The sequence below is a fragment of the Paramormyrops kingsleyae genome, chromosome 17 (genome assembly GCF_048594095.1).
Source record: "Paramormyrops kingsleyae isolate MSU_618 chromosome 17, PKINGS_0.4, whole genome shotgun sequence".
In the NCBI taxonomy this organism is placed as follows: domain Eukaryota; kingdom Metazoa; phylum Chordata; class Actinopteri; order Osteoglossiformes; family Mormyridae; genus Paramormyrops; species Paramormyrops kingsleyae.
Genome location: NC_132813.1, coordinates 12,522,297 through 12,538,694, shown reverse-complemented (window position 1 = coordinate 12,538,694; position 16,398 = coordinate 12,522,297). Strand labels below are relative to the sequence as shown.

At 40.4% G+C, this 16,398-nt stretch overlaps 1 protein-coding gene and 2 long non-coding RNA genes across 5 annotated transcripts in view; 2 read left to right on the top strand and 1 right to left on the bottom strand.

Moving 5' to 3' along the window:
• The first annotated feature begins 3,751 nt into the window (after positions 1–3,751).
• On the top strand, positions 3,752–7,188 carry LOC111858058 (uncharacterized). Its single transcript, XR_002841500.2, has 3 exons — positions 3,752–5,075; positions 5,246–5,471; positions 5,553–7,188. It is a non-coding gene; the product is annotated as an uncharacterized lncRNA (long non-coding RNA).
• Positions 5,623–13,433, bottom strand: LOC111858060 (uncharacterized). The gene is made up of 3 exons (XR_002841501.2): positions 13,233–13,433; positions 9,760–9,842; positions 5,623–5,756 (listed from the first exon to the last, which is right to left on the bottom strand). It is a non-coding gene; the product is annotated as an uncharacterized lncRNA (long non-coding RNA).
• LOC111858056 (leucine-rich repeat and fibronectin type III domain-containing protein 1-like protein) overlaps positions 11,497–16,398 on the top strand; it is a 31,741-nt gene continuing 26,839 nt past the window's right edge. For 2 of the 3 annotated variants that reach the window (XM_023839437.2, XM_023839436.2), the window contains exon 1: positions 11,497–11,943. The gene's annotated coding sequence lies outside the window, so the exon portion shown is untranslated. Of the gene's footprint in view, positions 12,037–16,398 lie in introns of all 3 variants that reach the window. The other variant, XM_072701342.1, reaches the window with a different exon arrangement.

Sequence of the window (16,398 nt, the reverse complement as noted above, 5' to 3'; positions counted from 1 at the left end):
CAAGGCATTCTTTCTACAAGGGACATTAAGTACTGCTCTGTGTCATGGGAAGAAACAGTTAACTAGTGCATTTAAAGTTAAATGACAGGCTAGAATTTGACTACGCCATAATTGCACAATCAGTTAATATGATGTCAGACATGCACTGTTACATACTCTTTAGATGTTATAAAGGAAACATGTTTTATTTGACTTATATTTTCATCTATAATTGTTCACTCAACTTTCCAGTGCTTAACAAGGATAAAAAATATCAAATAAAAGGAAAAGTGGTAAAAACCTGTGGTGTGCAGAAAACTTTTGACTGGTAGCTTAGAAAGAAATCAACAAACGAAGGCCGTACTTAATCTCTATCTGACAATCAGTTCCTTACGGGCAGAAAATGCAGAGATGAGACCATTTTAAAAGTCATTCAATGGAATGTTTACTATGTTGAACTCATCACTTATGGGTACAGAAGTTTGTGCTCATCCAGGCCTCATTAATGCAATTCTGGAGGGAAAGACAGACGTGGAACTTAGCGTAAATATGGGGCCGTGAGGTTTGGTGGTTCAGTGAGAAGACACGGTTTATTGAGATACCACATACCAAGAATGCACTGCACATACCATGTCTGTTAGACACTTCAAAAATTCATGTAATTAAAGTAGTATATATTACAGCCTGTGTAGTACATTACAGCCTTCTACATGATGGTAATTTTTAATTAACAAAGGGTGTGTTCCTGGAAGTTCCTTGGGTTCCAAAGCTCTTCAACAATTTTGATTGTGTTAATTACAATGACCCATGTATATACATGCACACACAACTCAAATGTTACATCTAGATTACCAACTAGTATCCATCCATCCATCCATCCATCCATCAGTGGGTCATGGGGTATACCTAAACACCTTATAATTCATGTGCACAAATACATTACAGTCTTTAAGAGACTCCCACAATCACCAGGCTCCCTCAAAAATGAAGACAGCATGTCTGCTTGCAGGTCACACCCAAAGGCAGCTTTGAATTCCTAAAATACCCTAAAATCCCTCACATTCAAAGGCAGCTCCAGACCCAGCAGGGAAATTAAATGCAGCCTGGACAAACACAAGCCATAAACACTCACTCATCTGCTTCTTTAGCATTCTGTGCAAAACGCATGTTTTATAGCTCTTCCCTGCTTGTGGTGGAAATATTTGTTTGCAGATTTGATACGTATTCCGATTTTGAAAGTGATATTTTTTTTCACTTTTTTCCATGAAAGTTAAACTTACTTTGGCCGCTTCGCTTTGATACTACCGCTTTAGAGGCTGTTTACCGTAGAAGCTGTTTGCTGCTTTGCAGACGTAGCTGCGGGATTGTGGGTGTTTAATTATAAACTCGCCGCGGTGTGGGTAAAGATGCGCTGATATTACCCCTATATTTACCGCGCAGATCCTTCAGATACATGTCTAACTCTTCGTCTAATTTATAGTCCAGAGTTTCCCCAAACTTCGGATTTAATTTGGCAATGTGCTGCTGAAGTCTTTGCACGCTGATGGTAACACTGCACCATACAGGCGCATACCGGTGTGCAGCTGGGCGAAAGCAGACAGCCCAACTTCCCCCCCCCCCAGCAACATCAGAGCAGCTCCCTGACATCCGCGAATAATGCGCAATGTCCCGGAAATCTGTCGTTACGCCAACCACCGGAGGTACCACCGCAACCCCGCCCCTTCCCTTCGGCAACTTTTACTGGTGCTCAGTGCCAGTGGCCCCCGTCAACCAACTTTTAATCCTCTCCCCCCTCCTCCAGCAGGGACGGTTCCCGGGGGTGGGGAAGCCATGGAGTGCCCCCCCTCACAACATGTCTGCCCCCAAATAATAATGTATTATTTTATTTCATTTATGTCGGCTAAAATGCTGTGCCCTTGGAAAAGGGGAAACGTCTGCGCATTTTGGTGACGGACCCTTAACGCGCGTGCGCCGGGTGGTGAAGTTGCTTCAGTTTCTGAAAAGTAAAGTTAACGACAGAGAAGAAAAAAAAAATCAAGTTAGTGGTATGCAAGACAGTCTAAAGAAATCAGAGTGAGTAAAATATTTGTGAAAACTGTAAAATGTGACTGCAAAGCATTGCATAAATAAAAAAATCATCTTTTGCTTCTTAATGCCGGCAATCTTGTGTAAGTACAACTTCGAGGACATTAAGGCCAAATGCATCCGCCCCCCCCCCCCCCCCCCAACAGAACAACTGGCCCCAGTCTGTCCCCCCCTCAGTTGAAATGAACTACAGATCCACTGCCTGGTCAGCAAAGTTTATTGCCCCAGACAACCAACAATAATTATCTATTTTTTAATACGTCATACATTATATGGTATTGACAACGAATGTGACGAACATAACTTACTAGATGTACTCAGCCAGCTTCAGTTATTTCCTAAACACTTTCACTTTGCAATAAAACCGCTTCCAGATAATGTAATATCTAGCACAAAAGATATTTCACAAACTGACTAATTGCAAAGGTGGCATCCTATGACGATAGCACAATTAAATTCACTGAGCTCTTCAGAATGACCCATTCCTTCACAAATGTTTGTAAACCTGACTGCATGACTAGGTGCTTGATTTTATACACCTGTGACAATGGGTCTGAATGAAACACCTGTGATTCATGATTAAGAGGTGCGTCCCGAAACTTACATTGCTCATATAGTGTATGGCAAACTGAAACATACAGTGCTATTTCCAGATGTGTGTACATTATTGGTGGCAGTGTCCTTATAAATGGTATGATAACAAATAGCAGCACCATGCTCAAGTACCCACAGATGTGCTGAGGCTAGGTTTGAACCGGCAACCTTCTGAGTACAGGCACACAGGCTTAGCCCACTGAACCACACACCGAACCACACACTGCCCCATGATATAGGCCAGAGAAAATGAGAAAAGTTAGAGAAAATTTCTTGAAGCAAAAGTCCGGAAGATCATAATGTCTAACTATTTAGTGTAATATATATATTTAAATAGCCTTTTAGTTGTATCAACATTGCATGTAATCAGTACCTGACTGTCAAATCAAATTAATTCAGTAAAATTCAAAAACATTTTGACAAAATTATTGTCACGTGACATAGAACTTCGGCCAGCTGACTGACAGTAACATTATTTTTAGAAGTTCATCAATTATTATTTTAAATCTAGGAGCTTGCATCACCCCTATGTGCAATATTTAACGTGACTGAAATGTGACTTTGATAAAATCAAAGATGTGACTGAGCTCGGCTTTTACGTCACCTTTCTGACTTCTGCATAAGCTGCTCTCTCACACTTGCCCCAGGTTCCCTGATCAGGCAGTTGTGTCTGCCCTGGGCTGGGCTCAGATCTGGCCTAACCTCATTTAAGCAGCACAGTGAGCAAAACTTGCTGCTTGGCTGTCATCACTGCTTTAGAATTATGGGGTGCAGACACTTCCTGTTATGAGGTTTTTTTATAGGCTTTGGTGATGCCCTGTATCTCTGTATCTGGGTAAAGATCTGTTTCCTCTTGTCTGTTAATTGAAAGCTGCAGTATATTGGCTTGGTGGTGTGCGTGGCATGCAGTTCATGGGCCTTGTGGACTGATATTTTGTCATGGTGATTCTGGTTAGCCAGTTTCTGAGTTGGGGATTCATGGTCTCAGCATCCCACAGCTGGTGTGCAGTGCTGCTGGTGCCCTGTCTTTGTGGGTTCTTAGAATTGGGTTTTGTGATTTTGCTCCTTTTAGGTTCCCAAGTCCCTAGTTTGGGTTCTCCAGTCTTCTGCAAATGGGTCTGCCTTCTGCTACACCTCATCCTGGAGGCTGTCCATCCAGTCGGCGGCCCAAGTCCTCCTGGTCTCTTGCTGACAGCAGTGTTGGGACTGTTGGTCTCGGGACAGAAGACCGGGCTTGATGGATGGGCAGCCCGGATTGAATTCTTCTGTCACAGACCAGGCTGTGTGAAAGCTAATGCTTTTCACTTGAAAGCCACTGCATCATGCTCAGTGTAGGGGGGAGGCCTAGACTCACAGCATAGGGCAGAGCTTTTCAAATCTGGCCCTCGAATCCAAATCCAGGCCTAGTTTTCAATTCCCGCATGTTTAATAATTATTGATTCTGACTGGCCACAGACGCTTCACACCAGGCTCACGGGTAAAGGAAGGCTGGGAAATGAAAAGTACTCGGCCCTTGAGGACCTTGACTTCAATAGCCCTGGCGTAGGTTACACTGTGGAAAGGATGGAACAACTATAGGCTATTGTCAATAAACCATTTGATGGACTAAAGGTTACACAGTATCAGGAATAATTAACATGTTTACACAAAAGCTTAAAATGCTAGACCCCTACTTTTTTGGTGACCAAAGCATTTGGGTTTGGGGGGGTATCTTTAACTACTGAAAGACTTATAATGAAATTGTGCCCCTATATTGCCTCAGTGATAACTTGAGGCAGAACCTTTGCAGCTTCTGACTCATAGAAGATAAGATATTGTTCTCCCTCTCATACTTATTGCTCTGGATCAGATATCGCACTGTATGCGCATTTTATAAGAGTAATGCAGCATGGTTACTCAGTAATAATTTGAAATTATAAAGGGCACAAACAAATGAACTGGAAACAAAGTCCTTATAACAGCTAAAGGGCACTGAGTATACCGGCACAACCAACGCGTCTACTGCAGTGCCAAAAGAAGCTTAAAAATGTCACCCAAAACAGGAAAAGTTTCACTTCCTGTGACAAAGATGAAGTGAAAATTGGGGCACATATAATGAACAGCATACAGTGTTTTAGTGTAGTTAACAACTCAGCTCCAGCTTATCATATTTGCAAAATAAAATGATAAAGGTGAGGATCTTTCTTTACTTTTTTTTCATCGACAAGCAGTCTCACTAGATACTTTTAACTTAAATTAGTAACACCTCTGCAATAGGTGTTACTAATTTTTTTTCCCGGTAGCTGTGTTCCTCAGGTAGAATGCAGTGTTCAGTAGCGTTTGACAGGGATTTGACATGTTGAGATCCCATGAGGAAATACTGTCACATTCACGAACGATTTCACCTTTTGGGAGGAGGAGAATAAAACAAGAAAAATGTGAGTTGATACATTTGCACGCATCTGTGACTGGTGGTGCGTATCTAAAAATACACGCGTGGCTGGCTTCCAGCCCATCAGTCTGACAGAAGATCGCAATAATGTCAAACCTCAAGTGATATTTAGAACAATTGTAAACAACTGTTTATTGTGGCCTTCTTCCTTCTTAGACAGAACATTGCATCACATGCCCCAGAGACATCTACAAGACAGAGCTTGCTTCTGATGTAAACGTGTGGTCTTATGTGTATCCAAACGTGACAGACCAGGAAGTGAAGCAATCTCAAACACTTATGAAAACATGGGGAAAACTGCAACCCATATTGGCTCAACAGCATTTTATTCTTCAAGGCGGGATGAGTCCCGTAATGTCAGGGACGGGTGACAATTCTTCAGGTATTTCTTGTGGGGTCTTTACTGCTGGATGGGCTGTGCAATGCTGAGGCTGACGTTTTTGTTTATCTTTCTTTTCACAAGTCAGTGGATTCCGAGCTAAAGGTGCGAGAGGAAACAGAAGCAGGAATGGGAGCCTCCAGATAAGGACTCTCTGACAACACTGCACTTCCTGATCAGCACCGATGGGCTGGCTATCCGGGCAGCTCTCTCCATGGTCATCACTGTGTGCGTAGGAGAACTCGCGGTTCCACTGTCCGCTTCCTCCCCCTTACTTCTGGTTCCCCCCTTGTGGTCATGGTGCATTTAGCAAGAATATGTAACATCCATAAGGACAGAGCAAACAAGCGTAATTTCACATAATACTCGCAAAAAACTCATCCATTAAACTAGACTGGGCTGAGCAGGGACTTTCTAGCTATTTCTAACTAAAAACCAGAGGCTAAGTCAAGTTTACCTGGGGCTTGATTTTTTTATTTGCTTTTGAAGGAAGATTGGCATTGAGGCTAAAATATTCAGGGCTCGGTTTAAAATACTCAGGGCTATAGCCCCGAGTGATCGGACATAACGATGACCATGGGGCTGAGTACTTATTTTTCTTTCTTAACCATTTGATACATTGTTGCACCATGGTTATTTAATATACTAATTAACAAAATTTTGAGTCATATCTGAATCACTATGATTTAAGATCTAGTAAGATTCAGAATGCAGAATTATTGTAATTGTTTCTTCAACATTGCAACAATTCAGCTTAAGTCTGGTCTTTTTCCTAGAGAAATGTTATATTGCACCACCTAGTGGCAAACTATAGCTTCACAGAATCACAGGTGGGTGGAAGCAGCAACTGGTAAAATAAATGGCGTAGAAATGGAAATAGTGCAACATAATTTCATGTGACATAAATAAAGTAAAGCAGAACGTGCAATGTCCATACGCCTGTCAAACGTGAACAAAACATTTTACAGCAGAAATGCGAGAATTTCTAGGGCCATTGCATACTCTACAAACACCAGATGGTAGAAATGAATGCAGTGCTTAGACAGCTGACTAAAATGTATTCTGTTCAAAAGCTAGCATTTACTGCAACGTAATTATACAGAGACTCGCTTTCTTTATATTCCTGATGGACATCCAGCATGTGGATTGGTCGCCTTTATTTAGATCAGGGTCCTTGGGACCAAATCCCTGTGAAAGTAGAGCTGTCAACAGTCAACTAGAATCAAGCAGAATTCTGGGTTTAGGCCCATAATTAGACTGCAGTACTTGCCAAAGCATCTTATCAGCTTTTTATTGTTATCTCATTTCTCTTTAAATTTATTTGTATTGGCGCTGATCTGTCACTGTACTTGGAGAACGTAAACCAGTATCACCTCATTTCTATTTCTCATTTCTAAAGTCTATTTCTCCATCGCATCAACTGCGCAGACAATTACAAATGTGTGTGTACACTGCGATTATTCCCTGCCTTATGCCCATAGTGTCATGCCCCGCTCGTCTGATCCCCGTGTGCCACGCCCCCCTCCCTCACTGCCTCGTGTGGAATCCCCACGTCACTGGCTGTGTCTAGTTTCGTTCAGTGTAGTCTGGCGTATTTAAGTACTTCCCTGTTCTTCTTCCCCCAGTCCTGTCATTGACGTTACTGCCCATTTGTCCCGTGCGCCCAACTGTCTCCCCCATAAAACCCTCATTTCCCCAATAAAATCCTTCGTTTCCCCGACTTCCTGGACTCCTGCTCCTCTGTCTCCGTTCCGCGCCCATTTCAGCATGTGACACATAGCTTCTGGGATAAGCTCCAGAATTTTCCCCCGTGACACTGCATAGGGCAAGTGGGTACAGAAAGTCTCTCTGTAGATGCTCTGGTGCAGTTATCTGCTCAGGTGGACTTTGTTTCTACATTTACTTTACTTTACATTTACTTTTATTTAGCAGATATTTTTGTCCAAAGCAATGTACAATGTGCTGTTGAGGAGTTGAATAGGCATAAGCGTGGCTAGGCTGAGTGCCCAATGAATGCTCAGGTACCAGTGTATAAGTACCAGGCCGATCAGTCATGTAAGTCACATAGGCAGCTGCCTAGGGCACCAAATTCTGAGGTGGCGCTGACTTGCCAGGCCTTTTCACTTTGCCTCTGATGGGGGACACTGGTCCTGTCAAATACACGGGACGGCATTGAACATTTGACTCCCCAGCTTCCCCTTACAGCAGTGTTTGCTAACCAGGTTCTTGGGGACCCCCCGACAGTCCACGTTTTTCTGCCTGCCGGGAGCTGGGAGGGAGCAAAAATGTGGACTGTTGGACAAATAGCTTTGAGGGAGCAAAAATGTGGACTGTTGGACAAATAGCTGTGAGGGAGCAAAAATGTGGACTGTTGGACAAATAGCTGTGAGGGAGCAAAAACGTGGACTGTTGGACAAATATCTGAGAGGGAGCAAAAATGTGGACTGTTGGACAAATAGCTGTGAGGGAGAAAAAACATGGACTTTTGGACAAATAGCTGTGAGGGAGCAAAAACGTGGACTTTTGGACAAATAGCTGTGAGGGAGCAAAAACGTGGACTGTTGAACAAATAGCTGAGAGGGAGCAAAAACGTGGACTGTTGGACAAATAGCTGGGAGCGAGCAAAAACGTGGACTGTTGGACAAATATCTGAGAGGGAGCAAAAATGTGGACTGTTGGACAAATAGCTGGGAGCGAGCAAAAACGTGGACTGTTGGACAAATAGCTGGGAGCGAGCAAAAACGTGGACTGTTGGACAAATAGCTGGGAGCGAGCAAAAACGTGGACTGTTGGACAAATATCTGACAGGGAGCAAAAATGTGGACTGTTGGACAAATAGCTGGGAGCGAGCAAAAATGTGGACAGTTGGACAAATAGCTGAGAGGGAGCAAAAACGTGGACTGTTGGACAAATAGCTGGGAGCGAGCAAAAACGTGGACTGTTGGACAAATATCTGAGAGGGAGCAAAAATGTGGACTGTTGGACAAATAGCTGGGAGCGAGCAAAAATGTGCCTTTCTGCTGGACATGGTATTGTCAGCATGATTTACACTTATATAATGTTTATATTCATAAACTACTTATTTATACTGTGGTTTATACTTCCTGCCCAGCACTGTGCATTTTGGGGACGTGCTTCCCAACCCGGGTCTTGGGGATCCCAGACAGTCCACATTTTTACTTGCAGAAAGGCAAGTACATGCACAAAGAAACTACATTAATAAAACTCCCTGCTTTGCTAGGAAGGCATAGACAGTGTGACCATAATGGAAATTCCGTTCAAGATGAGCAGACGGAGAAAGTCATTTTTAAAAGGAAAACACAAGCAAACGTTAAACTGCTTCCTGAACATTCGGAGACTGTCAATGTATTAAAAACCGTGTAAAATTTCAGGATGTTTGTGCAAAAAATCTGATTATGAAAAACACGATAAACTTAGCACATTCTGTAGTGATGGGTTTTACCAGATAAATAAGCATCTAACAAACATGCGCTGTGGTATCTCCACTTATCTGAGAAGAAACCATATCAGTTTGTCAACACCTTCATACTGTGACCCATCACAAAACTGGACACATTCATGGACAAACCTGTAACGAAAACCAATGTGGAAGAAAATGGAAGAATTGATACCAGTCTTAAATGATGGGTTATCTAACACATGAATACTATTCCAGGAAGTACAAGGCAGACAACATCTAGGGTGAGACAGACGACACAGAGGAACATTTTTCAAAGCTTGTGATAAAATGGAAAATCAGGAGGTATTCAATAAATTTTATTTGTATAGTGTGCTTTACATTATCTGGCCCAAAGCCCACAGTGAGCAAGCCAGAGGCGACAGTGGCAAGGAAAAACTCCCTAGAAGGAAGAAACCTTGGAAGGAACCAGACCCAAAGGGGGAGCCCATCCTCCAGGGGCCAGCAGAGGAAGTCAGATGAGCAAGATGGCAAAAATACACTCACAGCACTGCACACTATTATAGCAACAGGTAAACTAGCTGCAGCAAAAAGATAATGGTGTGGTAATGATGCCATCTTGTGGCAAAACTGTAGTATTCTCCTGACATGACCATATAAGGGTATACCCATGGTGTACAGCTCAGAATCCACAGTAAAATTCAATCCCCTTAGACTGGAGCTTATGGACCTTCTACATGAGGTCCCTTGTACTGACTCCCAGAAACCCCTTCAAGCAAGACCTATGCATCAACATTCAACCCCAGCTTCTTCAATGGGTGCATACATCCTTGAGTGTAATATACATAACTTGTAACGTTATGTTGGACGTACCTCACAGATGTTAGGGATTTTGTCCTCTCCTGTGCTGTTTTCCACGCAGGTTTTCTTAAGTTGTTATCAGTTCCACACTGACCCTGGGCACAGAAATAATGCTCACAGAAAGTCTTTCTGTGCAATTTCTTAATTCAGTAAAAAAATGTTGCTAATTAAATGGCTTCATAACAAAAATCCACTGACAAGCAATATATGCTTAATATACCTGCACATAAAGTATCTTCCCCATTTACATTTTCTTTTTATGAAGTGTCATCATTTTTTGACTGACTCATTTAGTTCTTGCCATTTTTGGTATCAATTGCAATTGAAACCATTGGCTCCCAAAGGGATACTGTTTTATGCTATTGCAGAGGTGTTACTAATTTAAGTTAAAAGTATCTAGTGAGACTGCTTGTCAATGAACTTTTGAACAGCTGTTTTAGAACTATAATTTGGCTTTCAATGTATTACTATTTGAATGTCTTACTTAAAACGACTGGTTGTTTCTGAGATGGACGAATAGGAAAATTCAGTTATTTTGATGTAGAATTCTTTTAATGAATTCCAATATTCATAACCACTGACTCCCCAATAAATAGTACCTTGTCTACTGCAACAGACGTGGTGTGATAACGAGATGTGTCATTTTATTTGGTGACTGGAGTGCAGAGGGCTTAAGGTCGAAGGCCTTAGACCTCAGACTTTGACCCAGACCTCAGACTTTGACCCAGAGCTGGTGCTACTGAACCGTAACCAGGCCCCGAGGGACTTAGTGCGTCGTCAGAAATATGTGAGCCATGCAGAAACTCTTGTTCCGCTTAACGTCTAAGTGCTGATGATGCTACTGGCAGTACTCTCCCTGTACATGCTGTAGTAGTACCCTGAAAACTGATGACTGTTTTATAGAGGGCATGATAAGATTTATATGTATTAGTAACTGATGGCTACTGGTACTTCTGGAGCAGGTGGGCTAGGAGCTAATAAAGAAAGCTAGTTTGTATTAAAAACAGAGATTCAATCACCCTGGTGATGCTCTTTTGAACCCATTTTCCGCTAATTGTATTCCTCGCCTGACACTTCAATGCGTAACATGCGTGTCTAGGTGCTTTATCTATTATCCATAAAACCTACCTAGTCAAGGGTTTTGTTAAAGATTTGTCAAGAAGCACGCCAACACACACAAAGTCAGACATGGTGTAGAAATACAAATTCACCTAAACCATGCATTTTTCTGCGGTGGAGTTTGCATGCAGGACCTTAGCTGTTCTAAGCTGCAGTGGTTTGTGGAAGTTCACACCCCCAAACCTGGACATTCTGGGCTACAGGTGCCTCCCATTCAACTGCTGTAATACCTCTGCATTTATTAAATTAAGTGTGCTAAAAGATTTATAGGAATATGTTTTCATCTGTGCTAAGCCAAAGACACCCAGATTCATTTAATACTGTTTATGCTCTTTGCTACAGACGTTTTATAACTTGAGTATGACTGTATAACAACATTATTCAGTACATCAATGCATTATAGTAACCATTAGAAGATGGGTAAATTGTGGCCATAAATGGATGCACATGGTCCGCAGCAAAATTCAAATGATGCTCATTTGGGATTAGGGGCTCCAATGTGAGGCAAGAAAACATTCACTCTCTCTCTCTCTCTCTCTCTCTCTCTCTCTCTCTCACACACACACACACACACACACACACACACACACACAAACACGCACATTTAAATTTCTGAATGTAAAGTTTCTATAGTTGATTGTAATTCTTGGGAAACATAACCTTATCTATTACCTCAGCAGGGAAATCCAATAAAAACAAGTTCAATTTGACGGACAGTTTTAAGTAAAAATGTAATTTCCCTAAGTTGCTTTGGAGATAACTAAGTGTTGAAACTGCAAAGTCTGCGGTAACCTACTCCTTCAGCCGAACTATCATTCTCAAGGGGAAGGTCCAGATCTAATAAAAGCGTATAGTTGCCGCAACAGATAGGACGGGATGCAGTATCAGACACTGAGGATGTACCATGAAGCGGATTCTTCTGCTCAGAAACAGCACTAGACACTACAAGGCTTGGAGAAATTGGGTTTAAACTACAAAAATCGAGAACTGTACATTTCTTCGGGGAACGCCGTTTCATTTCCATCTGCACCCTCAAAGACAATAAAATGGATTTAATCGTGCACTGGCCTCGAAAAGGTATAGGATACGGATGCAATTACTGCTGTTCAAGAGCTGTGTGTGAATCCGGGGATGCTCGTGCCCAGCTGCCATTCCTCCACGGAAAACGGGGTATTTCTGTAACCAAGAAGTAATACGTCGCTACCATTTTAACACTATGTCGATTTTTTATAAATCGCGAACATCGGGGAATAGAAATGTCGATGCGAAAATGAAGCATTCTCAATGAATGATGTACACATAACTGTTGTAAGCGTTTCAGTGCCATATTTCATTCATTCCTTCATTAATAAATTCATTCCTTCATTCTCTCAAAGTACCGTCCTACAGGTAATGGTTGATTTTAAGAGGAAATTCTCGTAATACATATATACATAATGATTAATTTTTGCCTTAGGACTTAGATTAAAGCTTTGTAATAGGTACAAAACAACAACGTGGCTATATGTTTACGTAGCGGTGCCGTGATAAAAAATAAAATAAATGCTTGCAAGGGGCAATGTTTTCAAGCTTGCTTACATAACAGCTTATGCATTTAATCATTTCACAATGAACTGCGGGATAAATCTGTACACAGCACAGTTCATTGTCCAAATTTAGCGAAATCTAGCGGAATATAAATCAGACGTCGGATACTAAAGGCAGTCTTGTATAACAAACAACCTTAGCCATAAGAAAGGTCACAAGCGACGAGCATTAATTGTATTTATTAAGTAAGATGGGTTAATTGTTGTGTAGATGTGTATGGATCTTCGGAGTTGGTATTGTCATATTCGTGTCAGAAGAAAATTATAAAATTATTCCTAAAGGTTAAGCGTTGGTAACAAAGTTGTGCAAATATAAAACCTAATAAACTTTAATTCGTTTTCGTAAAACATTGACATTTTAAGTTTACCGTGTCTTTCGCTTTTCATTTGCAATGAATTTAGCCTACACTGGATCTGGGCGTTTATCTAACAACTACAATAATGGCGCAGCAGACAGCCCCTGCCTTGATATTTTATTCTTAGTTGTGCCAAACTTAAACCTTTACTGCAAGCGAACATAAGACGTTAAGTAATATTTTACGTTTTAGCGTGTAGTGCAGTGAATTCAATGGTAATAGTTACCTATGCGACATGGAATTTCATAAAGATCATTTCATGGGTTTACAGAATTACTATTACATTTAACCATGTGAGATAAACGGTAGGCATACGAATATCAAACGAGAAAACAGAATGTCTTGTATATGTGAATTATATCTTGTATTTTTAATGATTCACCAGCAGCAACCGTATTTATGGTTCATTTTTCTTTACACAAACCTTCGACTGGTCGATCCTGCTACCTTGATGTGATTAATGTTGTCGCTTGTTCGTCACTGTGCAAATAGCTCCCGCCGTTAACGTGGAGTCACTTTAAAAAGTGATTTGTAATTTACATTATAATATGTTACAGCTCAACTGTTAATGTATAAATCGCAGTAAACTGCGCATTTCACGATGCAGCGTATGGAAAAGTCGTACCGCTGGCCACCGCTAGGGGCGTCGGTGGCGCTGTCTCGGGCTTTGCTGTCGCGGATGTTTCATTCCTACTACAGCTTTGAGGAAAGAAGTAGTTATGTTATATATGTGGTTGTTTTGTAACTGATAATTATTAACGTTGTACTTTTGTTTATAGTATCGTTCGTAAAAATACGGGGGAATTAACACTGGCATTTTGCCTATAGGCCTATGTTATAGCAAATATACAAAGAAATTTTCGGGATATTTCATAGCCTAATATAATTGTACTAATAAAAAAATATTTTTAAATATTAAGAGATGATCTAGATAACACTATACTGATAGCATAGATAAGGCTGTCTTATCTTTCCCTCGACGAATTGGTGGAACCGTTATTATTTTTGTCGACATTTCCTTGGTAACAGAAACTGATTCCCTCTCATCTAAAAACTGTTAGTATATTTGTGGATATTATGTGAAGGAAGAAAATGTAGAAGTGTGGCTAGAAATTATTTTTTAATTCCAAATGTCTGTCTACAAATTTAATAGAAGTAATCTCAAATTAGCCATGAAGATTTAAATGTACATTTTGGAACAAAGATTTAAAATTTGATCATCCCTCCAACAAAACAATCCTTTGAAATCTTAAATACCCCACAGTATTCTTTCAGCAGTGGTAATTCGTGCAAAGTATTTCAACATCAGTTTTGAGCACAAAAAAATCTGCATATAGGAACGAGAATGATTTTAACTGCTGAGAAATCTTAATGTTTGATAGCTAACACTATTTTTAAAAAGAATTAAAAATCTGCCACATTTTTTAAATGCATAATTAATATCACATAGATGGAACTGTAAGATGCCTGATTACATGAAACAAATTGTACAGGGCTAAACATCTCTAATAAGCTGACATTTAGATAATGTAATGATATGTTATGACCTTGACTTTTAAGAAACTCGTATGTAGTCTGGTTTATAAAACTTTTACACTTTGCAATATACTGTTAGAAACTAGAGACACACAGTGATGCTCAAATGTACTTCAGTAATACTGTAGCTATGTTCTAGTGCAGGCCATTGATACTTTGTGGTATTTGCTATGTGATGTATTTTGGCTAAAGGCTATAGGTGTTTGTGATTTGGATTGATTAGGATTAGGATTAGGATGCTGGATTTCCAAAATCTTAGTTCTAAAATATACTGTTTTATGTTGTACCATATTTTAAAATCTTTAGATTCCACAGAATCCAAAATCGACCCACATATCTAAGAGAAAAAAACATTTACACCCCATAAAAGCAGCAGACAACTTATATTATTGATATAAATTTCAGAGGTGAGTTTCATTAAAGCATCAAAGTGTGAAATGCATCAAAATCTCAAGTATGTCGCTAAAATATGAGCATTTACAAACCCCCCCAACCCCCCCCCCCCCCCCCCTGTACGTAACATCATGTGCTTTCTATGTCCTTACATAATAAGCCAGTCAACGCAGTTGTTAATCATAAAGTGCATTTGCAAATCAGCTGCGGCATTCTGTACTTCAACAGGCAGGGGTTGCATCCATCATGATTGTGCCCTCTCCGAATTTTTGTTTGAAATGATGTTTTTCGCATTCTGAACAACATGTGTTTTTCCAATTATATGGGTTTTTTTTTTACAGCATGACATGTACTAAAGTGTAATATATTTAGAATAGGATTCAATATATGATAGAAACTTATTGCCACACAATCAAGTTGATGGAAATTGAGTTGGTGGAGACTGAATGCATTGAGAGGGACATACAGTTTATGATTCCATTACAAAAAAGACAATTTAATTACTTGGTCCGGTCTGAGACAAGCTTGGTGAGTTTCGTGTGCAGCATGATTGTCTTATCAAGAACAAGACATCAAAAGCAAGGTTCCAGTAACCTGCCATAAGATAAATGTGAGAAGGAGCTCTGATTTATATTTGCACACACTGAAATACAGTGTATGCATCTTTGCTGTGGAGGCCGGAACACTTACAGCCTTGAAATGTTCTACGATATGGTGGCAAGGAGAGTGAATTTAGTGGTGACTGGTTATCGAATGACGGCAGTCATATCTCCTATCTCCTGTTGCTAATCTCCAGACATTAGCCAAAGAATGGCACAACAGAACACAGAACAGAATGTGTAGCATACTGGAACACATCATAGGGATGTAGACAATGGAGGATTCAAACCTCAGATTCAGACCTGATTGTAGATCTGTCATGATCATAGTGTGTACAGTGCTGCATAGCATCACTGTTAAATTAGGAATGAATATAATGGTGATTATATAGAGGAGTGTCCTATTAGGCCAACTAATGAGTGCAGAGAGAATGAACACCTGGATGGTATGGAGAGAGAACAGGATATAATCTTCATTGTATTTACATAATTTATTTTTATTCAAGGTCTTAAACACACTTCTCAGTGTAATCCAATAATTGTTTCATTATTAAATGTTTCGGGAAGGCATTTATTATTAAATGTTGTGGAACTGCATTACTTGAATTGCCTGTAAAAGCAAAAACATTATAGCCACCAAAAAAACACGAATAAATTAAACTGGACAAGGTGCAAGTGTTAACTGCATGTTTGCCAACTGGTATATGTACAAAAAAATAGGCCTAATTTTTGACATTACTTTAATGAATGGATCCTGTGTACAAATCATCTATAAGCTTATAGAAAAATATATCCGAAATGACAGCGGTATATTGTATAACCTTCCACTTTTGGATTTTTTTTGTGGGAAAATTGCAGTTGGTGTGGTCTACATTGTAGAAAAAGACGGTTGATTGTGGCATAGGCTCTCTTTGTAACTATACAAGAAAAGAGTGGAAATTTCTAGCAAGACTGCAAGAGAAGAAAGAATCTGACTCACTACTATGCACCTTATCATCCTCTAAAATGGCCTGTCTTGAGAGAACATGTCACCATGTGAGGCATGGATGAAAACGGCAAACC